We start from the raw sequence: 26,398 nt of genomic DNA, 5'->3' as shown, positions 1-26,398 counted from the left end.
GCTCGGCTCCTCCCCCGCATTCTCGGAAAACACGCGGCCTCTGTTCACTTTCGCTTTCCCAAAGAGTTTGGTGGCACTGAGCCAGCGGTACCACCGGCCCCGGAGAACGCCCCGCGGGCTCCCCGCCCCGCCGCTGGGGATGCTCTTCGACCTCTCTTCTCATGTCCGACTACGTCTGGGTTTACTCTTTTCTTGCTTTATTTTTTCGGACAGCCCCGGCGGAGCAGGCAGTGGCCGCGGGCACGGCCGAGAGGTGCTGCGGGGGAAATGCGAGCACGGAGCGCTCTGAGGCCCCAGGGAGGCGAGGGGACACTAGAGGTAGGTGATGGATGAGGCTCTGACTGGCAGCTACCTCAAAACGTGGCGGGGGCGGGGGGGAGACGGCAAGAAAAGCAAGCAAGAGACTAATGGGGGGAGGTTTAACGTGAAAATAGCTGCTCTCCTCAGAGCTAACAGGTCAGCGTGGACAGAAGAGGTGAGAGGACTTAATGTATAACTTGAATGTCCAAGAAAGGACAAAATATTAGACCAATAATCACAAAGCGAGAAAAGCATTCAGAGAAGCTCATGATCCCTCCACTGAGAAGACTTTAAAGATGATAAATTGGGGTTTGAGTTTTCAAAGCAGAATTTCCCTGGGGTTTTCTGCAGAGTAATCAGAATTAAAAGTAACTGTTTAAATCGCAGCTGTATTTATAGCTTTGCCAGCAGCCAGTGCAGGAGACTTGGAATGCTGTTCTGCTCACCCAGGAGATTTGAAACCTCAAGTACCACACCAGTGTCTTCTGTGCTCCCTTAAGCAGGCCCAGTAAAGTGTGCTTTCTTCCAACGAGGATGTTCCTTAAAGTAATAACCAACACGTTTTAAAGGCCAAGAAGTTTCCCTGCAGTTAACATGATGTTATGTGACAATGAAAAGGAAATGTCTCTATCAAATGATTAAGGGGAGAGGGGCTGGCAAGGCCTTGTGAGTTGTCCTTTGGGATGAAGTTGAGGGAATGTATTTCCTGCTTTGAGACTAAATATTCTTGTCAAAATCCAGTGTGGTCACAGACTGACTTTACCTGATGGCAATACAGCACCTTACAGTGATGTGCAGCCAGTGTTCCAGGTGAACCTGGAAATTTCTGATGATGCTTTAGCCACCAAAATTTACTGCTCATGTTCTGTCGTGCAAGAGCATAGTTGTCGTGATTTTGGAGAAGTAGTGTGCCATTAATTTTAAGACCTGGCACAGAGATTCACTTTATCACTTTGCAGACTGCTCTCTCAAGTTTTGAGCAACACAGCTTTAGTCAAGGTTTGGTGTAAGCAGCTGGGGGAAGCTAATCTGCTTTGCTGTGTAAAGCAAAAGCATGAAGGAATGGTGGAACTGAAACTTCCCTTAGAATTTGAACATGCAATATCGTCACTGTTCGCTTTGGCATAGTGTGCTCCGTGCAGGAATAGATTCCATGGCTGGTTTGGATATGGCACTGTTGGTGTTGACACAGGTAGTACAGAGAGGCCTTGCCCTTAACAGCTTAAAGTCTACTTAGCCAAGACAAAGTCCCCTTCCTCCCCGCCCACCCTTCAAAGAAAAGGGTTTTGAAGTGTTTAACTCTTGTCAAGATAAGGTAAATCAGAACCAAAAGTACAGCTCAGATTCTCTTAACTCCTCCCTCCCTGCTGCTGCAGCCTTCTGCTGCCATCGTTGTGGCTTTAAGGAGCAGAGCACCGCATGGCTGTAATGCAGCACAGTGGGGTGCATGTTTCTCACATGAGATGGAGTTGGCTGAAGGTTGCTGTAGATGTGCCAGGAAAGCTGTTTCACTCTCATGTAATTTTTAATTTTGTAAGATCACAGGGGAAAGAGAGATCCTGCAGGTGCACATGCAGCCTGTCTGCCATGGACTGAGTAGTGCAGCTGACAAAGTGTCTGTCCAAAAAGTCGTCTTCATTGAGCAGGAATGTGGTAATAATATTCAGTTGCAAAGCTCCAGAGCTTGGCAAGGCTCGAGTGGGTAGGTGAACTCCCCAGCCACAGAGGAAAGTAATGGAGTGAACCTGCCAGCTCGGACACCAGAAGCCAAGTGTGTTAGGCTGCTGCTTATGGAGTTTGACACCATCCCTATGTGAATCAAAGTGAGAGTGGTCCGGGGTGCTCCATGAAGTGCCTTAGAAAGGCTTGCCCAGGAGAAGTGGGCTTCAGCTGTAGTATGTGAAGATTTTCAGAGTGAGTGAAGTTTTTGTGATAGGAGTTGAGGGTTTAATGTGAGGGTCGCACAAGTTAAGCTTTCTTGAGAAATCTTCAGTTTTACCCACTCATGTTTCGTTTTTGCAATCCTCCATTCCCATCCTTTCGTTGCCTTTCCTGCATCCTCTCCCTCGACTTAAGCCCCCGGCAGTGTGTGCCTTGGGAAGAGCTCCGTGCCAGCAGGATCCGGCAGGATGGGGTCACTGTACCCAGTAGAGGGCAGTGCAGAAATGGGAACCGAGGCAGAGCTGCTGGACAGAGCACATGGGGAAACGTCTCTAGATAAAGGGCTGAAGGTGAAAGCACTGCTGCCAGTCCAGGTGATTCTGATCCGTGGTCTGGCAGCTTAATGAGCACTTGCTGCTTTTTGCGAAGTGAATTAGACTTAGAATCTGTTTGATAAGTAAAGCCTTCCACGTGAAATGCCTATTTTTATCTTTTTCATGTGGAGGAACAAATTGTGTTCCCATTCTTCCCTGCTGATGATCTCAGAAAAGAAAAGCAAAATCTGGAGAGAAAATTATTGGGAGATATTATCCCATCTTCCTTTCTCTCTTGTTTCCAGAGCAGGAAAGTAAATGCTTTTGCTCTGAAGGTTTGTATCAGTAAACCTCCAAAAGCCAGGATAAAGAACAAACTCAGCTTTTGCTAAAAATAAGAGTCCTTAGCCCTATTTTGTAGATATTGTTTTGGAAAATGACAGAAAATTAAGAAGAATTGCTGGGCATTTATGCAGCAGGAGCATGGCTCACTGGCTAGAAACAGGGCAAAGGCAACAGGGAATCTGTTCAGAAAGCACTGGGAATAGGGATGCCAGGTAAGGTCTGCCAGGAGGCAGCAAGAGAAAAAACATGGTTCTGAAGGTGGTTTTGAAGGTAGGAGAGTACTGTATCTGTTGGGAATACATGAGACATTTGCCTGTTGGTTAGTTTTCTAAACTCCACACTCTTAGCCCAATCAACAGCAGAGTAGTACAGGCAGAGCTTCCTCTGTTTGTGCTCCAAGCCTTTCCTCACCCTCTGAAACCACCGGGAGGGAGGAGGTTGTGATACCATGTATGGTGTTCCCCAGTATAAATTCCATAATGGGGCACTCCACACCCTGCTGAATTCATCCCCACTGCAGGGACAGTCCTGTGGGAAAAAAAAATCAAAAAACCTGAAAGGCTTAGGAAATCAGCAGGCACTCCCCATTTTAGCTTTTTCCTAATTTTTGAGAATAGAAGCAGACACTGATTCTGTTATGAATCTGGATTAATTGGCAGGCCAGTGTGTCTGTGGGACAGCATGTTGTTTAGAGTTTGGTACAGTAAGTGGGTGATCAGTGTGGGAATTAATATAGAATTGCTATCTTCTTGCAAGAACAGTTCAGTAAATAGGGTCACATATTTTACTATTAGTCTTTTGAGGTTAGAGCCTCTCTTGTGCTGATACTGCACATGGTAGCTCTTATGTGAATGTGTTCAGTATCTAAACTGATCAAATCACCAACACCATCTTGAGAAAAAGGGAACTGAAGCACCAAGAGATTCAGTGATTTGCTTGAAGTCAGAGGGTGAGATATTCTGCAGAAGGGCTAGGAATGGAACATAATTCAGGTCTTCGCAGCCCTACACTAGAAACTTAACCACAATACCATCCTTCCTGTTTTAGTGGGTTTTGTTTTCTTCTCCAGAATCTGAATTTTCATTTAAACGAAACCCTTGAAATCGGAATTCTTTGATTTTGCAAGTAAATTAGACACCACACTGTCTCTGAGTCTGCTTTCAGACGCAGTGAAACCAGAAGCACTGAGCCAAGTGTGAACCTCTGTCACCCACTTTGGTGAGGTATTTGGGTTAGAGTTTGCTGTATTTAAACAGGACGTGTGTCCAAGAGATGCAGCTATTGTGATGAGACATTTCCTCACACATCTCCATTCCCATACTATCCAGTCAATCATTTTCTAAGTTAAGAGGTAGTAAAGTGGGCCTGATGAATGCAGGTCATCCTCTTATCCTTTTAGTCAACTCTTCCAGGTAAAACAGCTACAGATGTGACTCACTTTACACTTAGTTATCATGCTAGGTATCACTGAAGAACAATGCGTGTCTGGCCAGGATGTCAGTCACAGCAAATTCGTCATTATGCCAAGAACAAAATCCATTTTGAGGATGTCACCAAGCCTTGATAAGCATCTACCTAGACAAGGGCAAGCCAGTTGGTACAGCATTAATAAATTCTGTCTGATCTGGAATTTGTGCTGTTCTGCAGAGAATGTACAAGTCAGATCCCATCCAGGTAGGATGGATGAGAGGAATTTGTGGTTTTGTCTTCTAAAAAGGATCACTGTTTTAGTTGTTAGAAAGTGCACGTCTGGCTAGAATGGAGAACTGTGGGGTTGGAAGTTAAGCAAATTAAGCTTAATTACACAGAATCACAGAATAAGTTGAGTGGAAGGGACCCACAAGGATTGCCAAGTCCAGCTCCTGGCCCTGCACAGGACTTGTGGACTAAGGCTGAATAACAGCTGAGCCTCTCTGTCCTTTAAGTTCCTTTGAATAGTCCATGTTTGAAATATTTCACTGTAAGAGATATAAACTGCTATTTTTCAAATAAGCAATAAATTAACTGTCTGAGGCTATGAGGGAAGTTTCTTTTTCAGCTGGCTGTTTGTTTATTTTAAATGCTGTTAATTACTTTTTCAGGGGTAGTTAATGGTGGTTTCCCTGAGCCCAGACTAAATGGATCCTGTCTGATGTTCAGTGGAAGTTCCTTGTTGATACTAAGTCAAATCAAGATTCGCATTAGTCTCATGAATTCAAATGCTGAGCGCTTAACCACACAAAAATGTGGTTTAGGCTTTCAGCATTTCAGTAGTTTAGACATCCTTCTTGGTAATTAGTTGAGTGGGGGGAAAAAAGGGAAAGTCTCAAATTGTTGGTAAAAATACTGCGAAAGGGCAGCCTGCTTTCTGCTGTTTTTTCATCCAAATGACAAATTTGTCGTGTTGGATTGTGTGTGTGTGTCTGTATGTGCATAATCCAAAACTGATGAAGGAACTTTAGGTCCCTAAAAATAATGTTGGTGCTAATTGCAGAGGTAGCAGGGTGCTATTCAGGGGAACTGCAGCAATAAATACTGGGCTGGACACTGTAAAGCAGAAGCATATAAAGCTAGTTTGGCTTCCAGATACACCTACAGAGCTTTCAGTGCTGGGTGGAGGAACACAGATCCTGAATTCAGAGCCAGTTGCTAACTTTATTCCAGTCTGGCTGAAATAAAACACTGGAGTGATCCTTTCCAAAATGAGACAGTACAGAGCTCTGCTGCCTTTCCACTGCTTCCCTTGCTCCCCAGTACTCCCTCCCTTGCTTGAAGCCACACTCTGTTTCTCTCCAGCTCCCTGTTCTCGTGTCTTTTCAGATCCCAAGCCTGTGAAAGGAGAGTGGTAACTTGACACAGGAAAATCAGCTGAGGTGCTGAACTGTGCTGTGGGTTTTGGCGCCGAGGGTATTGTTTGCATATGCAGTTGGAGTCCTCAGGCAGATACAGATCCATGAAATATGGGAAGGGGATTCTGACTGTAAAGAGTGAACAGGAGAGGTCGTGAGCTTTCGGAAAAAATTATTTTTGAGTGGGAACCTTGAGGATAACAAGCAAAATATCAATTAACAATCCAAAAAGGTCTCCGGTGTATTTTTATTGCTATTTCAAAGGTATCTTCACTCTCTGCTTTTATAGTTTCCCATTCTTTCAGGCATTTTCCACCACTTCTCCTTTTCAGTGCCAGTTTAGATTGTCCTAAATGGTTTGCATGACTACAAATTTTCATTTGCTGCTGCAGATGGATAGTGTTGATGCTCTTTCTGGTGGTCCCACAATTCCAGAGGCAAACACTGAGCTTCTACTGTAGTAAGTCAAGGATTGTGGAATCAGTTTCTGATGCATTTTATTCTTGGGCATAATCAACACATGAGCAGATTTTTTATGGTTGAGGTGAGGTAGAGGAAATTATTCAAGTGTTCCCTCACCTTTGGTTTTCAGTCCACAGAAACTGATTAAAATTCATTCTTAATATGGTCAAATGGATCCAAATCTCAGTTCCATCTCTTTGAATGTAGAGAGATACTATAGTCCAAATTAAAAGGAAAAAAGTGGTCTTGTTCTTAAGGTGAACAAAGACTGATGTGGTACTGTTCCAGAAGACAGAAGTAGCACACTGGAAGTTGAGAAATCAGAAGGTGATGGCAAAGCAGTGTTTTTCAGCTTGTCAGCCAGATCCAGGTGGACAGTCTTATTTCTTTCACAATTCACTAAGACACTTTCAGATTATTTGGTTGGATTTGTAAAACTTGAAGCCATCAAGCCTGGATGACTAAATCTGAATAAATCATTATGAATACTCAGGGAAAAGATCTTCCATGGGCATGATATGCTGACCTCTGTATTCCTACTGTGCATGTAATTTACCTTAATTGACAGATCCTTTTTACAGTTGCAGTCAAATGTCAAATCCCAAATCATAAACCACCAAACTCTTTTGATGATGGAATACATTAGGTTCTGCAGTATCTAATAACTCCTATACCCAACAAATAGAAACTACTGAATGTGCGCCTTTTATTCTACTGTACAGATAGATCCAATCTAGATTTTATTATTGGCTTGTGGTCTTCAAAGTATTGAGAAATAATCCAGATTTCTGTTCCTCCTCTATCCCTGGAAAAAGGATAGGTCCTGATAGGTGGGTCAGTAGTTTTCTTCAGAGTACAAATATTAATTCCTCATTTGTCAAGAAAAGAAAAGGAAAAAAACTCCACCATAATTGCTCTTGTGGAAAAAGAATTGGATTTTTTTCTTCAGACATTTTCCCTCTCCAGATTTATTGCAAACCTCAGCCAATTTTACATGTGACCTCAACAAGCTGAGTTCAAAATAGATTAGCTTCACCATATTCCAGCTCCAGGAAAATTTCTAGGAATCAGGAGAATAAGCTGACAGTTTCTAACGAAAGATAAAAAGTCCTTTAAATGTAGAACTTTTGGCATCTGATGTTAAAGAAACATCATCCAAGAATATTAATGAAGTATTTTCTAATTTTAGAAATATCTTTATTAGTTAGATACAGACCTCACCACACACACATTTGGATTATTTAAGAAGAAATATTATGTTATGTAAAATTAGTGTAGTTTAGCATGCAGGCCTTGATGTCCCCTATCAGTAAATTAGATAATTAAGAATATGAAAGTGGGAAGAATGCCCAGCCTGGAGGATTTCCTGTAGGAGTTCTGGAGAGATCTCACTGAGTTGCTGTTGTAGGGAGGTTTTCTGTCTGTGGTGACTCACTTTTCCAGGGCCACTTTGTCCTCTGAGAGTGCAAGAAGTCCTATTGTCACTTATGTTAAACTGGAAATGCTGTGCTGTGCTGTATTTCAATTGCAGATCTATTTCAGTTCACAATAACGTCAAAAGAAAATACTGGGAAAATGTGTGATAATGAGTCTAGAGGAAGACTTAACCTTAGTCACATAAACTGAATTGAGCTTGGCAAAATGACTGTCAAAAACTTACTGGACATGTGGGTAGTGACATGTGGCCAGAAACCACAGATAATTCTGATACACCTTTACTCACAGAAAAGCCTTTTGGAAAGGTAACTGGAGCTATTTGTACAGGGGAACAGTTTAAATTTATATTTCTCCTTAGTTCTTTGCTCCAGCTGTCCTGTACTGGCTCTGTCATATACCACTGGAGTATGGACTGAGTTACCTCTCAGTTTTTGCAGTAGTACCAAAACTCTGTCTGTGACCTTCAGGATTTACTTCTAAACAAAATGATCTGTATATTCCTGACATTGCAGCCTCATCCAACATAAATTAATATAGCCTTCAGGTAGTTGCTGATTTAGTACATATCTAAGCTGAAGTTCCTTAATTAGATTTCTCTAATCACCAGTTTAAAAATTCAAATTAGCTGTGTGATAACTTGTAAAGAAGAAGCAGATACAATTCTTCCCATGCCAAGTGTTGGGGCTTTTTCCCTGTAGAACTTTTACAGGCAAATAGATGCAGTTAAGCACCTACTACAATACTACCAAGAAATACCAATAAACATATGAATGTAAATTTAATGTAAATTTAAATAATGTGCTCTCTCTCCTAATTTCCCATATAAATATGTTTATATATTCTCTTCCTGAGTCTGTAAGAAAGGTTAAATTACTAACAGGGAGTACTTTTTGCAGTTAGACCCTTTGTAATCCTCATACAGTGCTGTCCTTACCCATGGCAAAGGTGGAGCAGGCTACAGACAACATCCTGCACATCCTGAGAGGTTTGCTGAGCTTCAGAGGCCAGCCAGACACCCAGAATTTCTGGGTAAGTTAAAAATGTCCCAGTATCTTCCCAAGTCCATGCTCAGAGTCTGTGCTCTGGTCAGGAGGGCATTTCTGTGAGTTTAGACTTCTTTGCTAAAGACTTGGCAGGAGTTTAATCAGAGCCCTTCAGAAGATTTTGCATTCCAGTCTGTGTTCTTAGGAAGTGTCTCAGGAATCTTTTTCTTTTTTTGTGCAAGGTGAACATTTTGTTCTGTAGTTGCTGCTGTTGCTTTAATAGGAATGTGATGGATGTGCCGTGGCTATAGGAGAATGCATGACTTCACGTGCAGACTTGACCTCTGCATCCAAAATGCTGCCAGTGGCAGTTGGGCAGAGCTCTCCAAGTAGATGTTTTTAGCAAAATGGAAAAGCAGGATCGCACCCACAATAGAGTAGTCCTGACCTTAGCTCTACTGCTAAAAATAGCCTATTTTTGAAGAGATTAAGGACAAAGACATTCAAAGCTCTCTTCTAGATACACTTGCCATTACAAATTTTGAATTATCTGAAAGGATAGTGCCTAATCCCTCCTGGTTAATTCTGGCTTTTTATTCCTTGCCTATTTTATCCTTACTTTCTTAGTGTCCCATTTTCCCCAGGACAGTCATTGACCATTGGGCCACAAACAAGAGGAGCCTCAGGCAGAGGCTGCCAAGAGATCCCTGCACTGGAGGGTTCCAGGTGTCAGGGCTGGAAAAAGCAGCTTGCCTGGTTCAAAGAAGTCCTCACTTCTTGCTTGCTCATGGGCCATACTAAAAAGAGCTCACCACTGATACGGGTGCATTGTGGTATTCCAGCAATAAGTCATAGCATTCCACACTTTTACTCCTGTGTTTCTAGGAAATTCAATAAAAAACTTGGTCTGATACACACACACAAAAAAAATGCATTTACTCCCAGTGGCTGCATTTACCATCAAAGTTGGTAATGTTTCCTGAAACTGGTTTCTGATCCCCCTGAAAGGCTGTGGGGTTTTCTTTTTCCTCTCCTCTCCTCTCCTCTCCTTTCCTCTCCTCTCTCCTCTCTCCTCTCTCCTCTCTCCTCTCTTCCCAGTTTCTGCCAGCGGGGTGGCAGGCAGATCTGAGTGTGGCTATTTCCTGTTCATTTTGTACCAACACGTGGTTGTGATGGGGGAAGAGTAGGAGGGGTGTGATCTGAGGGGAGAGGGAAACACTGGGCTGGAGCCTGGGGAGGTAAAACCCATTGCTGTTGGGGAGTCGCGCTCACTGAGTTGTTTCAGGTCATGAATGAATCCTCTTCATGTGACAGAGGTGCTGCACAAAATGCTGCAGGGCTTTGGCAAACAGATCATCTCTCATGATTCATGCAGCATCCTTTCTCTGCCCTGCCTATGATGATCTCTCTAATGTGACCTTGAAAGGCAGGGCTAAAGCTGAATCTGGCTTTAAAAAACCAGCAGAGTTTTGTGCAGCATAAAAAAGAGAAAGTGATCCTGACTGTCTGAAGTTGCCAACATAGCTTGCCAAAGCAATTCATTTTGGATGAACTGCATGTTTGTACTGGTTATTTAGAAACAGCTTTAAGAGATTTCCCTCTCTTAATTTCACTCATACGTTAACTTTGACACACTGACAGTGTCACTGCCAACTTCCCAGAAGTCCTGTGGCTGATTCTAATTTACATAAACTATTCTGCATACTGCTATATGCAGACAGAAATGGTATCTTCTTGGTTTTTGCTTCTTCCCTTATCTCCTCCCACCCCTCTTCTCAGGGCTGGGGACATATAACAAATGCCTCTGTAGGCAGAAGCAGATTTGGGAGCCTCTGTGCATTTTTCTCCACTGTGTTTACCATGCTGAGGAGCACTCCATGACTGGAGACAAGTCCTCATCACCGGGGATTTACTTGCCATTCCTTTCTGAAAATGGGATTTCAGTGCAGTCATGAGGCTGTGCAGAGAGCCCATCACTCTTCCAGAGAACCATTACCCCATTTCCTTTTCTGTTCTCCTAATCAGGAGTTTGCACTTTAGTAGAGCACATACCACAGCCTTCCTGCCATCCTGTACCCTCTTACACACGCCACACCGATGGTATTTGGTTACAAAGCCAAAATCTGAAAAACTGGGCAATATCAGATTTATATTTGCATATGCAGCCTGAAATCTGCCCACTGACACATGTGTGCACTGACTGACACAGGGGTGCTGGGGAAAAGTGTGATCTCAACTCTAAAAAACTAGGACAGAGTTGGCAGGAAACACAAGGAAGGCCCTGTCTTAATTTTAAGGGCTGAAATTTGCAAACAACCAGATTTTTTTAAATACAGTTTCCTGTAGATAATTCTGCGTTTTACAAAGAAGAAACTTTGCTAGCATTCTAGAATGGGGTTCTTTATACTAACTTACTGTTGTTTTAATTATGTTAATTGCCAAAAAGATAATGTGCTGCATGTGGGAGAGAAGGACTCTCGCAGGTGCTGAACATGGAAATCACTGAGTTGAGGCGGGATAGGCTGGCAGAACTGGGGTTCCCCCAGCTTTTCTGGACTTTGGAGCTCCTGCCTTACTTAAAATTAATCATGAGACAGCAGAAGTGTTCAAATTTTGAAGATAAGTGCCTTTGTGCTACTGCATCTGCCTGTGCTCACAAGGTACACACTGCCAGTGTGCTGGTTTCTAAACAGATGAGCTGAGCAATGCAAAGCATCTGTGCAGGTCAGGGATGACTCAAATCCGAATCGATGGAGAGAAGGAGGCAGAAGGGGCAGTATTTCTTCCATCTGAAGTGAATGTATTGAAACTTCATGAAAAAACAACGCTAAACATATGTGGCCTTTTGGAAAGTGTCTCTGTGCAACTGCATCCACAACATGCAGAGTGATAAAATCACCTACCGAGCTGAGTCGAATGGCAGAGCTGAAGGAGAGCTGTAAATAAAATGGTAGGCGGTTTCCTGCTAAAACTCCCCTGCATGTCCAAGAACCCACTGTGACTCAGCCGTTGCAGTCACTGGGAACTCAGCACAGACACCCTTTTCTAGTTGGGTGGTTTTACTTCTCTTTTTGCATTCTTCCAAGAGGGGCTCCATTCATCTCTGGAAGAATTGAATTGACAAATATGACCCATTACTTTTTAGTGTCTTAAGGTAATGATCTCACAGTAGACCCAACAGGACTGTTCAGACTTCTTGTCTGGTTAGTAGTGACCCCACCCACACCTGCAAAATGATGTGCCTGCTTGGATCTTTCACGTGAAAGGTCTTGGGACTTATATTCACATACTTTTACTGGGCTCTTACATGCATCTCTTGATGGCCTAAAAATACTATAATTTTTGTTGCTTTCATTTCAAGTGCAAGAATTCTCAGAAATTACCTTTCCTTTTTTCTTCTTCTTTTTTTTTTAAAGAGTATGTGCTGAATGGGAGACAATTACGTATTTACTTAAAATACATTTTCTAATGTACCTACTGTTCTTTCAAAGAATTAGCACCTATGGAAAGATGAACTGAGCTGGAAGAAGCCCTTATTAAAATAACAGCAGTAGCAATGTCTAGTAGCTTTTAGATCAGCAGCATCCAGTCTCACTTGCACTAGATTATTTTATGTCTGAAGCAGTCAGATGTCAGTTTACTCCTCTGGGCTTGTGGTTTTGGAACATCCTTTGCCATTGAGATAATGCTTACCCTGGTCCATTTTGAATTTGCACAGATAGCTGGCTTTCCATGTGAAAAGTTCTGTACGCAGACAGCTTTAAATTTGGCATTGGGAATTAATAAAACAGGTTTGGGAGATCTGCAGGTTTCTATGAGCTGACCTAGAAGGGGCTGTTCTGTTCTTTTTTCCTTCTTTATCCCATACAATATTTATTCTGCTGCTTCTTTCTTTACTCTTCTGTTCCTACCTTGTCTCTTCTCCTCCACAGTCCTTTTTCTTATTTTTTTTAAATTTATTGTATTCCCTCTGTGCTGGTCCCAGCTAACTCCTTATTGGCTTCCTCCATAGTAATGCTGAGACTTTGTCCCATCTGACCTTTCTCGGTGTGAGCAAATACCAATGTCCCAGGTTGAAAATTTACTCAAATCTGTTTTTTTCTGCTTTTCAGCCCGATGTTATCTAAGAGAACCTTTTATTTCTGTTTAATATCTCTTTTAGTTTCAAGATCCTGTCTGTCTTTTGCTTTCTGTCTGTTATATTAAGTATACCTTGTACAGGGCTTTTTTTTTTCTTCTGAGAATTGTCTACTTTCTCCAGAGTTTTCAGTTTGGCATCTGAAGGTTATCTGTGGTTCCTTGTTAGTGAACTTCCTTTCCGGGAAGTTCAGCCTCCTTGTATTCTGACTCAAGTCATTAACATCGAAGTACATTCTTCTTTTTCTTTCAAATTCCTATAACTGCCCACCTTTCTTCTCTTTTCTCTTCCCCAAACCCCTTCAGTGCCCCCCACAGCAGTGTTCTGCGGAGCATAGCCTTATCAAAGCTGACACCCAGTTGTTTTCCCTCAGCCAAGGCCACAGTGGTGAATGGTGGAGGACTTGGTGTGTTCCGCAACCCTCCAGTCTGAAAAGCAGGGGTCAGGGTTTTCCCCAAGTGCACCCGAGGAGAGGATACCCGAGGAGCTGGTGCCAGGAAGGAGCTCAGATTATTGCAGAGGCCAGAGGGAACTGAGGGGTGGGTGGCACTGAGGACCTGGCACTGGAGGTGGGGGGTGAGGGATGCAGAGGACGCCGGGTCCAAGGACAGGGGGAGCTGGTATCAGTGGGTGGAAGTGCTGGAGATGTGGCCTGGATGAGGGGACTCAAAGGCAGGAGGGGCTGGGGCTCACCATCTATCAGAGCTGGTGCCATCAGCTGAGATTCTGGCTTGGGGACTGAGGACACACAGTGACCTGCCCCATCCCCCTTCCTCCCAAACGAACTGTCCTAAACCCCTTTTTCTTCTACCAGAAATACTAGAAATAGTGTCAGTACATAGTACATCCACTTCCAAATAGAAGGTTTGACAGACAATCTGATCAATCCGATATCCACGCTAAATGATAATTTTATTTCACCAGGTGACCAGAACTCTCCTCCTCCTCCTCCTCCTCTTCCTCCCCCACATATTCTTATTTTAAGTATATTAGTACTTAAAGAAAATTATGGGGCTACGTGGGTGGTGCCCCACAAACATGGAGTGGGTGCTGAGATCCTGCCTTCTGAGAAGAGCTCTCCAGAATGACCAGTGAGGGCAGTGAGTGGGCAGAGCCCAGTGCTGGGAGTGCTGCACCTCCCAGCATCCTGCAAGGTGACTGCTGACTGTGGCTGTGACAGGACAGCTCGTGCCCACATCAGGGAGGGAAAGTGCTGCACCCTTACTGATCATGGTGAGTCATTTGCACCTTCTGCTACATCTGGCATGAATTTCATTTTGAGTTACTCCTGTGCATCATTATTTTCAATATTTCCTTCACCAGAAGCTGGAGCCACAGAAGTGAAATTACATTTACCAGAATCTGTCATTAAAACTGACAGCTAGTTCTCATTAGAAGTAAAAGAATTAGGTTTTGAACAGCACTGAACAGTGCCATTTTCAAGTAGTCACATGTGGAGTAAGACAATTCATCAGAAATAGTAAAGAGAATATAATTCCAAGTATTCAAATGCACCTGCCTGTATACTTTTCCCCATTAGAGTAGAAATTGAGCAAGGAAACAGTACTTGGGGGACAAATCCAATTAACCATGAAAAAGAGGAATTTACCAGATGACTAGCAAGCCTGTTTTAATTTAAAGGGAAATGGTGTGTCACTCTTTTGTCTTTACATAACACTGTGTGCAACTTAACACTAAGCATTAGCTTCAAATTGGTTTTTGTACCACCTTGGATTACATCCACCATTTTGGTCTCACCCGTACTGTGAGGTTGCCAGTGTCTCTTTTGGCCCTCCAGATTTATGTCAATTCTTTATGACCTCAAATAACTGTACTGTAAACTCCTGGACTACTCAGAGGGCGTGCTCTGCCTTCAAATACTGACCTTTGCTGTGGCTTGGGAAACTTTCCACCAGGACTTCACCTCAGTGTCTTCTCTGTTTTTTCTCTTGTACATACATTGAAGTAGTCTACAGGGACAGATTTAACAGGAACTTGGACTCAGCTTTTCGAAGGGATTAGGAGCAAAACCTTTACTTGCATACTATGCCTGCCAGGTGTAACTGCAAGGGCTATCTGCTGAAATAGAAAACCACACTGAGAAATAAGGGAAACAAAGATAACCAGAACAACACACACAGAATTGTGTCTGTTTATATTTGAATCTCTTGTTTGGAGGAAGTTCTTTTTTTTACCTATAATACTATGCAAGTTCCTACAAAAGTCAGTTTAATTTTGGTATTACTCAATTTCCGAAGAAATCATTCCGTTTTGTGTTTAGAAAACTTAACTGCCAAGCCCCCTCTGCTGGAGGAAAAAACCATGTTTTCATCCCTGCATGCTGAAGACATCTAGTAAAAGCATTCCAGCTTATTACTGTGCAAGTAATTAAAGGCTCAGAGTTCACAAGAGCTTTACTATATTTCTATTATTATCTATCCTTATCAGTCATGAGTTGTGCTCTAGAGAATAGTCTGGATGATCACTGCAAATTGGTTCAAATTTTTCCTTCTGAATGAGTCAGTGTGTTGAAAATTCATCTTCTCAATTGGTTCTTTTATCATCCAAGTTATTTTCAGTAGTGTCCACCATCTTCATCCTCCTGCTATATCTTGTATGTATTATTTACATCCTTTGTCAGCAATCATTACACACAGAGTGAACTCACAGCAAACAGGAAAAATCTGACTGCAAGAAGCCACATACTTTTCCAAGGCAATTCAAACTGCGAAGGTGTGCTTTGCTTGTCTCTCAAGTGTGACAAGAGCAGCCACTGGGTGAAAGACAAGACAATGTGCTGGTTAAACCACACTCATCATTTGTGTATGACAAACCATTTTGGAAGGACCAGCTTTACATTTACAGATTAGGAAATAGGCACACCAAGGAAAGACAATCCAATAGCTTCAGCATTGAATGAAGACATGGATTTCAGCCCTGCTCTGAAACACACTGCCTTGTTCTAGTTAATTGGGCCAAAAGCCAGAAAAGAAGTGTGTCACAACATTGAGCATTGCCAACAAAAGTTGGAAGTGTCTGAGATAAAGTGCTGGACCTGTTTATGGTCCTCTGTGGTGTACACTGAGAGCACTGAGTTTCTTCGAGAGGAGATCCAAAGCAGCCAGTGTGCCATGCAAGCAGCCAGCAAGGAACTATTGCCTACAGAGCTGAAGCTTTTCCCCCTCTTAAGATTGTTCAGAAATCAGTCTCTGAAGAATGGCAGTCTTAAAAATGGAGCAAGCCAAGAGAACATTGCTGAGGCAGCTGATTAGTACTTAGACCTCCTCAGAATGTGGAAAAGTGAGGCTTATGTCCCTGCTTGGCAGGAGAGCAATCAAACTTCAGTTTCTCCCTTTTCTTGCAGTTGTCCTAACAAGTAAGTAGCAGTCTCCTGTCATTGAGAGGGAATGAGGAGTATTTGTTAAGTATTTGGGAACTTAACAGCTAGAGCAGTCACTCGGGGATGGGAAACACTGGATTCTGGTGAGTCTTCTGAGTGCTCTTACTTACTTACATTAATCAGTTATTAGATAAGCTACTTAAGCTGAGACAGAATTCAGTGGCTCACCTCTGTCAAATCAATGCCCCAACCTGCAAGCCTAAAGGCAAGGCCCATTCTTTCTGTAGGTCAATGGCTCTTGAAAGCCTTTCTGTGAACTCTTAAGCAAGTTCACAGAAAGACCAGAGAATGTTTCCTTCTATGGTCTGAGGTCCTTTGTAATTTCAAAATAAGCTTGACAAGCCTGTCCTCAAGTCCATGCCAGGAAAGGGTTTGAGCCTGATTTCCCAAATTTATGCCGGAAGCACCCACATTCCCACAAAAGATCTCACTAGTAAACTGCTGGATAAAACTGAGGAGGTTAAAAAGATAATAATACCCCTTTAGGAAAGTGTTTTTAATGAAGTCTCTGAAGGGATGAGAAGTACTTCAAACCTCTATTATTTAATTCAGTTCGAAAATATAGTGACAATTGTTCCACAAACATGAAACCAGCAACACTGAGGTAAGGAAAACCATACTGAATTGGTGGTTTATGTTAAAAAATATCTTTTTAAAAAATGTGATTGTATTTCAGATGAAAACATGAACTAATTAAAGTTTCTTAGAATACACTGTAAGCACAACATGTGAGGTTAAATGAGTATTCAGCCTTAGCTGCAGTAGCCAAATAAATGTTAAAGTTAACAACAGGTTTGGACCAGAAAGAAATCTAACTAGCCCTGAGTTCTAGGGAAGTTGGAGAACCCAGCCCATCTTTGGAAACTGATGCCCAACAGGGCAGAGGGTTAAAAACAAGTAGTCTCAGTTCTCCTGTATGCAACATTTTGTGACTGTGCAACATTTCCTGGCTGGTGAAATGCAGCTGCAGTACCTCCCAGGTGTAAGTCATCTGTTGCTTTATCATTTCAGTGCAATAAAGAGGTCCCTTTCCTTCTGAATGAGAAGGTTTTATTGCAGGATCTGTGCACACTGAAGGAAGAAGAGAGGAAGGGGGAGGAAAGGTATCAGTAAGTGCTTCAGTCCCAAGCAGTCAGTAACCAGAGTCAGCTCTGCAACAGGAGGAGCACCATCCTGCTGAGGCATTTGGACATGCTTAGGTACACCTCAGAGTTTCTAAGTCTGCAGTCTAGGGGTCTCATCCCACCTTCACAGGGCTCTGGTGCTTGTATGATCAGAGCTAAACTGCTTCCAGAGGCCAAACTCTGCCCAACCAAGCTGTAGCACTTATTACTAAGTGCTGGAAAAACAAGCAGATGTTCCCTCCTGCCACTCAGTGGTATGTAGGACAAGGACTGACCCAGGACACAACGTGTCTCTTTCCAGAGGCCTTTTCATGCAGAGCCTGTTCATTTCTTACCATCTGAAATGCACAGTCTGCCCATTTAGGCAGAGCTGCAACATGAAGATACAACTTTAGAGCTATTGAGTTGAGGCATTATATATCCAGCCATTTACAGATAATATAAATGTGTGAATGAAAACCATGATGGAAACTTGTTCTTCAGTGTGAACCTGCAAGAGACAGTTACCAGGAAAGATGAAAGCATTGCTCCTAGGGCATCCATCTGTGACTTTTCTGATGAAAAAATAAACAATAGCACACTCTTTCCCACTCATGTACCAGGAATTTACCAAGCTTAGTGTAAGGTTACAGACCATAAACTATAATTTGAGGACATTGCAAAACATGAAAATTGCTTGGAATTCAAGGACAGAAACTTTCCCCACAGTTTATGAGTAAGAATTTCATGGCACTGCTCCTTTTCTGACTTGACAAGTACTCTTTACAAATGTTATGAGTTCGCAATACTCCACAGCTGTGTGACAGAGATTGTGGAAGTATCGGTGGAAGGACCCTTACTGTTTTACATCTGGGAAATGCAGCCTTTAGAAGGAAATGCATCTATCCATTGTACAGATCAAATAATGAATGAGAAAGATTCTCCAGTTACTTTCAGTTCTGTTTCCTTTGGCTGGAATTTCTGTTTCCCCAGACAATCATGTGTCCAGCCAGAACCCAGGGTAGTACAATGACATTTCTAAGAAACAGAAGGGAAAGTTGCCACAAGCAAAAGGGGCATTCACCAAACACTGCCAGCTTTGAGTAAAATGTGGCACTATTTAAATGAACACTCCTGTGACTGTAAACTTCAAAGATTTTCTTAATAAGGACTGTTCCTCCCAGCCTTGATTTTGTAAGTTGCTAGTGACCATTACTTGGGCTGATACCACAGGAGCCTGAGGTGTGTAGCATTTTTCAGAAGGCACTGTGTACCCTTCAAAACAAGGAATACAGCCTTCAGACAGAAGAATCAGTGATTGATACTGAGCAGCACTGGTTTTATGAGCTGTATATACTGTTATTTAACTGGGTCAGCCAGTGTTTTGTGAACTATCCACATTATATATTCTGAATCTAACCTAGATACCTGAATGCTAAATTTTACCGGGCAGGGAAGAGCACTGGAACTGGAGAGTGATTGGAGCCAGCCCAGTTGCATTTGAAAAATGTCTGCCCAAATATATTAATTCCTTCATCAATATGATTAACTGTTGTTCACAACCCTGGATGGAGGGAAAGAAGGGACCTGGAGAATATTTTCGCTATCCTCAGATACTCAACTCAAGTATTTCATTTGGCAGAAATGAATGTAAAACCAATTGCATTAAATGGCAGCATAAATGCAATAGTGAGTGTGCTTCAGCCTCCTTAGCTCCACTGGTGAGTGCTGGAAGCTCTTGTGGTCTGGGGTGGACTCAAACACCACTGAGTTCCCAGCAAAGGAAGAGCCAGAGGTACCAGAATGCAAATAAACCAATGGTCTGTGTCAAATAGTGGGGTCAACTGTTAAGTCTCCCTCTGCCTTAAAAATCTATGAAAACAACAAAAATGAAAATACCTAACCCACATCTGTTATGGTTATTAGTAATCACAGTGTTATCTTTTGGAGTCTAGATAACGCATTGGCAAACTAGAGATGTCTGTAGGTAAGAAAAAGAAACTTGTATGTGCCTTTCACTTTCATCCTACACGATTTCTCATAAATGAAGCTGTGACCGGCAACGGAGCCCAAGATCTGACAAGCTTTGCCTTGCAAATTCAAGGTCGTGTGCTGCCCTTTTCCGTTCTCAAGTGTCTGTTGTCTGAAATTTGTATTTGTTCAAATTGTAGCAGAGCTACAGCTCTTCAAATGCTCCTGTGTAAGATTTGAAATTACTTGCATGTAAGTGCTTGATGTTTGGAACGTCAAAACTCCAAAGGTGCAACCAAAAATGTGCACACAGTGTCCTGCCAGCTCTGCACAGCCACTCTGTGCTATGTGACATTTGCATGAATCTGAGGCACCATCTGCACTGAACTGATGTCTCCTGGTTGGCTCTTAAAGTATTGACAGTTTCTATTTTGAACAAACAAGCACTGATGGCTTTTGCAATAGAGTGCACTACTGCAAGTCTGGTTTTGTGGGCTTGTCAGGTTTTGAAAATAAGGTTTACTGGGTCTGCATTTATCATTTATTGCTGCTTTTCATGACAAGCTGAAAGCTTACTAAGTTTTTGGGTCCAATATTTTTGGATCCCTGATGAGTCATTTTTTTGGTTGTATTTGAATTTCAAGTCCAAGTTTCGTTTAGTTTGGAGGGCTGCCCCCAAATAGAGCTACATTCAGAAACAACCATTGTGTTGCACAGCTATGTGCAATCTTCTAGCCTTCTATAAAAATCAAATATTTTTGTATCAGTCATTAGTATCTATTTAAATATATTCAGGTAAATAAATGTTCTTACAGTTGCCTCACTGCAGACTTCACACAACCATTAGTTCAGTAGAAAGGTCAGCTTACTTGTCCATAAAAAGTTATTTTACTATTTTTCCTTGAAGTAGATCCTTTTTGCAATTTCTTTCTATGTTCCTCTGGTTTGTGTTGTTTTCCTGTTCAGTTCATACCGTCATGAGGTTCTAAACTCTCACTGGAATGAGCTGATTAAAATCTTGGAGCACCAGTAGGTGTATTTACCTTAACAAAAGCTGAGTACTGAGATGCTCATGGATCAGTTGTCAGTGATGGCTGTTCAAGACAGTGGATGCCAGCAATAATGCCAGCAATAAGACTCTGACCTTCATTCCATTAAATTCATATTGGACCTTGCATATTCTGGGCTTAGTGGAAAGAGATGGGTCTAAATTAGAGAGTTTCATCATAGTGCTTAGCATAAGGTGCCGTACAAACTACAAACTAAAACCTGTGATTAAAATTACTTAAATGAAGAGGTGGAGGCAGTTTGTGACATTTTAATGTCAAATTGTATTTTAAAATTTGACATTTCCATGTGGGTTGTAGAGGTCTTTCTAAAATGAGCTGATGAGATGTCTCCCCATTGATTCATGCAACCTTGTGTCTTTCGACTTTTTAAATAAATTAAAGAAACCTAAGAATGTGAAAACACCTTCAATTATACATTGAATGTTCTGATTTAGGAAGAACTCTGTGATTTAACATGACATTTCCTATCTTCTCTTAGACCTACTAACAGATAGGTAGGCCTTGTATATCCATACACTAATGTGACTTCCATCCAAAATTACCGCTATTAATACGCCAACATTTGTTCATCCATTCATTCACTCATGCCAGTAGTTGGGGAGCAGGCTGCTATTTGTAGGGGCTATGGCAATAAATGCATTCTAGATCCAGGCTTGTAAGTACTTCTAGGTCTGAACCTTGCTTTACAGAATGCACACCATAATGTAAGCAACTGACAACTCAAGCTCCTTTAGGTCCCAGTCCACCTGCGTACACGAAAACATGTAAGTGCTATTGTTGAGAAGCTTTAAACAAAGTTTCACTGCTGTTGATTTCCTCTTTATATTGTTGTTGCTTTTTCAGTCATTCAGCTGTTGTGAATCCATGCCCGGTGTCCCCCTGCCGAGCAGCACAAGGCCAGCTGTTCCTCCAGCTGTGATTCTTGCTTTTGCTTTCTGAAGTACAAGTTCCAGGGCCTTCCCACTGAGCCCTTGGCAGCATCCTCCCCTCCAAGGCCATTCCTCTCCCCTCCCGTGTTACTGCCAGCACCACGTGAGTCAGGACACCATTGCTCACAAGCACTTTCTGAAGAAGATGCTAGTGCTGCTGGTGCCCTGTGTCCAGTCCAGGATCCTTTTTGTCTGCATCCCTGGGCAATCACATGGACAAAGCTTTAGTCACAGCTTCCTGGAGAACTAAGTGCAGCCATTTTACGTGAAGATCCTCTGATGTCAGAGCAAACTTTGGTTAGTTAAGGACAGTCACGACACGTGGGAATACATGGGAATACAGGTAACAAACATGGGCCAAAGCACAGGGAGTAGTGAGGACAATTCACTTTTCACATGAATTATCAGTGATTAGAAACAGCTGTCTGGTCTGCTTGGCTGTGCAACCTGCAGCTGCCACCAAACCTGCCTAAATGTGTGTCTCCTGAAGACTGCAGAGTAGCACCTCACACAGTAACAGAGGTGTGGGCTTTCTCCTCTCTGGCTCCCTGTAACTCTTGGATGCTCACTTCAAACTTTCCTCTTCAAGTAGCTTGATGCTAACTTCCAAAAGCTTTTTCCTAAATTAATGCATGTGTGTGCTGAATGTGAGACTGGTGTAAAATTCTTGAGTTATATTAAAATTCTGGATTCCTTTCAATTCTGTTCTAACACTTTATTAATTTGAAATTACCTTGGGTGGTGCTGTAGCTGTGACGTTTTTAGTTAAAACAATATAAGGTTCATAAGGAGATACGGTCTTTTTGATTGGACCTGAGAAAGATCTTGTGTGCATGAAAATGGGACTATTAGTAAAAGCCTGTCCCTACTAAGCACCAGAAATTTATTTTATTAATATTTGAAGAGGCCTTGAATATTGCAGAATCCTGCCAATGTATGCCCTGGAATGGCTGTACCTTCTCAGCCTTACTGGTTTCTATGTAGATGTCTGATATTTGACAATATCTGATATTTTAAGGTTTTGGCAGTAAAATTCCACTCTTCTGCTTACTGTTCTTTTGGAAAATTATTCTTCTGTCACATCACTGAACGGGATGCTGACCATGCTAATCAGAGTGTATTTATGCAAAGGCAGCAGCTGTCAAGGGAAGGCACTGTGATCTGTAGGGACTGGTTGTAGGGACTCTCCAGTCTTGTTAAGCTTTTGCTAAATACTCAATTCTTTTATAAAGTGAAACTCAGTCACAAAGGCTGAGTGACTGAAATCTCCTAGCTACTGGCTTGACTTCAGTCAGGATGAAGATCTAATGTTTTGGATGCCATTCATATTTCCTGTTTAAAGAGTTCTTTTTTTCTTGTGCAGGAGTTTGAATAAGCCCACCGGGAAGCCAGCTCTGCAGACTGTTTCCAGAGCAGCAAGCAGTACTGGTAAAGACTCTGATTAATTAATTCTTTTCTTTAATCATGTCATAGTCCTATCCCATAGAACACTGATTTATTTGATTTACATGCCAGCATATTTATACCATGGAAAGAAACAAACAGGTGACACCCACTTCTGCAGAACACAACTGGAGTTCTCTAAGTATTCTTTGTAAGTGAAATGAGTCAGCTAAGCAGGACAGCATCACCCTTTTCACAGCCTGCAGGCTCCGTGGCAGGGATGTGTGGTGAGTGACAGGAACTGAGTAAGCTTGCATGCTGGTGGGAGCAGTGAAATAATTTCTCATGCTAACGCTGGCTGTACCAAGCTGAGGTTTTCCCATCTCTCTGAGGAGATGCTGTTTTTCTTTTCCACACGCTGGATCCAGCTGGCATCTCCTGGCAGCTGCAGGAAGGCTCTTGCCATAATCCTCTACTGATTCCACTAAGCATAAGCTCACTTGCCATGTAGAGCATCTGTATTAAGTCTCAAGGAAAAAGAGGACTGGGGGGTGCCTTGCTAACACTTTAGTTGATGGTATTTACCACAGAAGTTAGGTCTCCGTATCTTAGAGTGACTCCTGTGCAGTTTTGGCTGGATGACACTATGGGAGAGGCCAGATTCTTCTTCTTGTTGTAAGTAGTGGAATTCTGATGTCTGTCAATTACATTTACCTGCCCTGTCCAGTCACATCTAAAATACCACTTATTCAGAGCTACCTCCTAATTAAAACCTTGGCAGGTTGCACCTAGAGTTTTCCTGTTCCAGCAGATGACTTTGCTGGCTCCAGGTCTTTAGAAATTCCTGGTTGAACACAATTTAGTATCCCTCTGCCAGACTGCTCAGTCCAAAAGCATAAATTATGAGCAGCTGAAGCTCATGTTAGGGATGTAAATATGACTGACTTCCAATCCATTAATTCCAACTCATTGATCCATTAATTTCAAATCATTAATTAAATTCAGTGATGATGAGGTGGTCTAAAAAAAAAACCTTGAAGGATGAAGATGTTTTTCCAGACTTCAGATGCATGTCCACATTGCATCTTTTATGCAGTACAAAACAAACACCAGGAACAATCGAGTTTTATAATTTTTTTTTTGTTTGTGTCATATAGTTCTGTGTTCAATGTAAGAAAATAACTCTAAATTAGGACAGATCTCTTGAAGGTCAAACCTGATGCTGGTTGTGCTAAAAATTGTCCTCCATTAAAGTTTCATATGAATACCAGGGAAAGGAAAACAGTCTCAGACCCATCACTTAGAGAGTAATGCATTATTGCAAAGGATTGTTTTCACAACTTTCTTCTGTGATGCTGAGCTCCCATGTGCTGCTTCCTTCTGCTGAAGGAGAATATGAAAGGCTCAATCATATCCCTTTACTCTGTGACTGTGGGCAGCCAGTGTTGGTGGAGATGCCAGAATAGAGGAGATGTTGGCCTGTCCCCATCACAGTTGAATCCTCTGAGTTTCTGGGCTGCCAGAGACAAGGGGTTTTTTAATGTATCTGTTTTATGCACATTTGTGGGCCATTCAGACATAACCATTATGATCCATGTATTTTTTTCAGCTCCACACTTTGTGACTTCTCTTGCAGTCAGCTGTGGAGGTCCCAGGTAGCCCTATTCCTAAAGCAAGTGCTTGCAAAAATACTAAAAATAAAATTAAAAAAAACCCCCCCATGATTACTTGGATTCCAAATCTTAGGAAAAAAAATTAAAAATTTGTTTGAAATCCAGTTCATAACTTCTCAGTACTAGGAAAGAGAAACAGAAATAAAATTGAAGAACCTGCTTTGTACACACTGGCAATGGACTGGAAAGAAGATATTTTGTTAAACTCTTTTGGGTAGGATGAAAGGCTGTAAAAGATCAGACTTCCTGACCAAGGGAAAGAAGGATTTTTCTGCTTGTGTATTATCAGCCTTTTACCAAAATTAGGGAGAGAAGCAGGAAATTACTTCCATTTTAAGTAGTATTGTCAGTGGGAGCGTGAAAAGGTCCGAGCTGGACAGAAAATTTCAAGTTGCTGCTTCTTTGCAAATCTCTTTTCACAGAGATCTGGGGTCGAATTCCTTTTCTAAGCTCTCTTGGCATCATACCAAGAAAACAGTCCCAGTGCAATTGAGGGAGCCCTTCTAATGGAGGGAGCCCTGACTCCTGCTATCATCTGGACTGTGTTATCTAGGTGCGGCTTGACATTTTTTTACCCACAGTGTGATCTCTCACATGCATGTCAGCCTGACGAATAATGTCCTTGAAGATTGCTTTGAAGTGAGGTGCATATTGTAGTGGCAGGCAGAAGAAGATTGATTCCTTCTTTTTTAGTCCATGCAACCCAAAACTCTCTCATCCAGCGTGATCTCAAAAAATCTGCTCATGTCTAATCCAGTGTAATTTAGAGCCTGGCAGCCACCAACTCAGTGCCTTTTCCAGCTGTGTGCTGAGCTTCCTCTCCTACTCTTAAATCAGAGGATGATTGCTGTGGGGTCACCTCCAGAACAGTCTGTTGAGGCATCAGACATTTGTCCTGCAGCTGCAGAATCTGTCTCTGTGCTGAGCTGCACCAGGTCTTGGGTAAGAGCTTTGCAGATAATTCAGTATAACTTTGCGTTTTACTGAAAGACAAGGATTTTCTGGTTTAGGAAGACAAATCCATTTCTTGATGTTGCCAGTGCTTCTGCCCTTCTTACAACACAGTTTCTTGAAGGCAAATCTTTTACAAGGAACCTTTTAGCCTCTCCTAAAGATTACACTCTTGTAGGGGTCTTGCCTTGATCTGTAGATTTAATGGCTTAATAAGCATTAGACCCTCCTATTATGCAGTAACAAAAAGGAATACAATACTTTTATCAATATTTGGCACAATTAATTTTTTTTATGTGAAACTAAATATTGATGCTGTCAAGTGACTGCAGCTTAGGGGCATAAATTACAAATACTCTCCTGTGAGCCTTGCTCAAATCTTACATTCATATACAGTAACCATCTAATGTCTTTCTATTCCTGTAAGCCATATGATTTGATTGCCAGATTACATGGTTCTGTATTGTGCTTAGATGTCAGTGTTTTTATTGTTATTACCAATATTATGTTTTATTCTTACTGTAAGTGGTAACAAAAAGTTAACTGCTTCCTTACACTATAAAAAGAATACAGTCCCATTTACAGAATGTCTCTAAACAGAAAATATCTCTGGGAAAAAAAAAGATATACTGAATAAATAATTCACAACATGATGGGTGAGTAGAAAAAAAGGTCTTTTGATGTATTTTGCTACAAGACAAAACCAGATTTTTAAAATAAAGCAACTGCTTATTTTAACAGAGAACAAAAGCTTTTCTAAAGAAGAATGATTGCAGTCAGTGTATTTTTACCCATTCTGCACTTTTGTTGGTAATAGGATTTGTAAAGTAATGAACCCATCCCCTTGGTTTTCCTGATTCTTTTGTTTGTTCCATCCTCCCGTTTTTTCATTAGCTTATTTCTTGGCTTATTTTCTAAATGAAATGTCAACCCACCCACCCAAAAGAAACCATAACATTTCAAGAATTTCAGACTGCAGCGAAGTGAAGTAGCCTGTCTGTATTATAAACAGACAGCAAATAAATTCGTAAAGCCCTTGGAATTAAAGTCTCCCATCTTAAATCTGCCCATGCTTTCAGTGCATTAATCTCCGGATTTCCCTGTAAGAGCATCCCTGGGAAAATCATCATGTGCATTTCCCTGTTTTGTCACGGAACCGGAGGAGCTTCACCAACTCCAAGTAAACACCAAGCACCCTTTCTCGCTAAGCAGGGTGGGAGCCCGGGGTGG

The 26,398-nt window shown here is 41.9% G+C and overlaps 1 non-coding gene across 1 annotated transcript; it reads left to right on the top strand.

Annotated features, from left to right (window-relative positions):
• Positions 1 to 29: 29 nt before the first annotated feature.
• Positions 30 to 26,398, top strand: LOC104684709. The gene is made up of 3 exons (XR_005603116.1): positions 30 to 318; positions 22,525 to 22,589; positions 26,248 to 26,398. It is a non-coding gene; the product is annotated as an uncharacterized LOC104684709 (transcript).

This window comes from Corvus cornix, chromosome 14 (genome assembly GCF_000738735.6).
Source record: "Corvus cornix cornix isolate S_Up_H32 chromosome 14, ASM73873v5, whole genome shotgun sequence".
In the NCBI taxonomy this organism is placed as follows: Eukaryota; Metazoa; Chordata; class Aves; order Passeriformes; family Corvidae; genus Corvus; species Corvus cornix.
The sequence above is the reverse complement of the archived record's forward strand: the minus strand, read 5'-3'. Positions and strand labels throughout refer to the sequence as shown.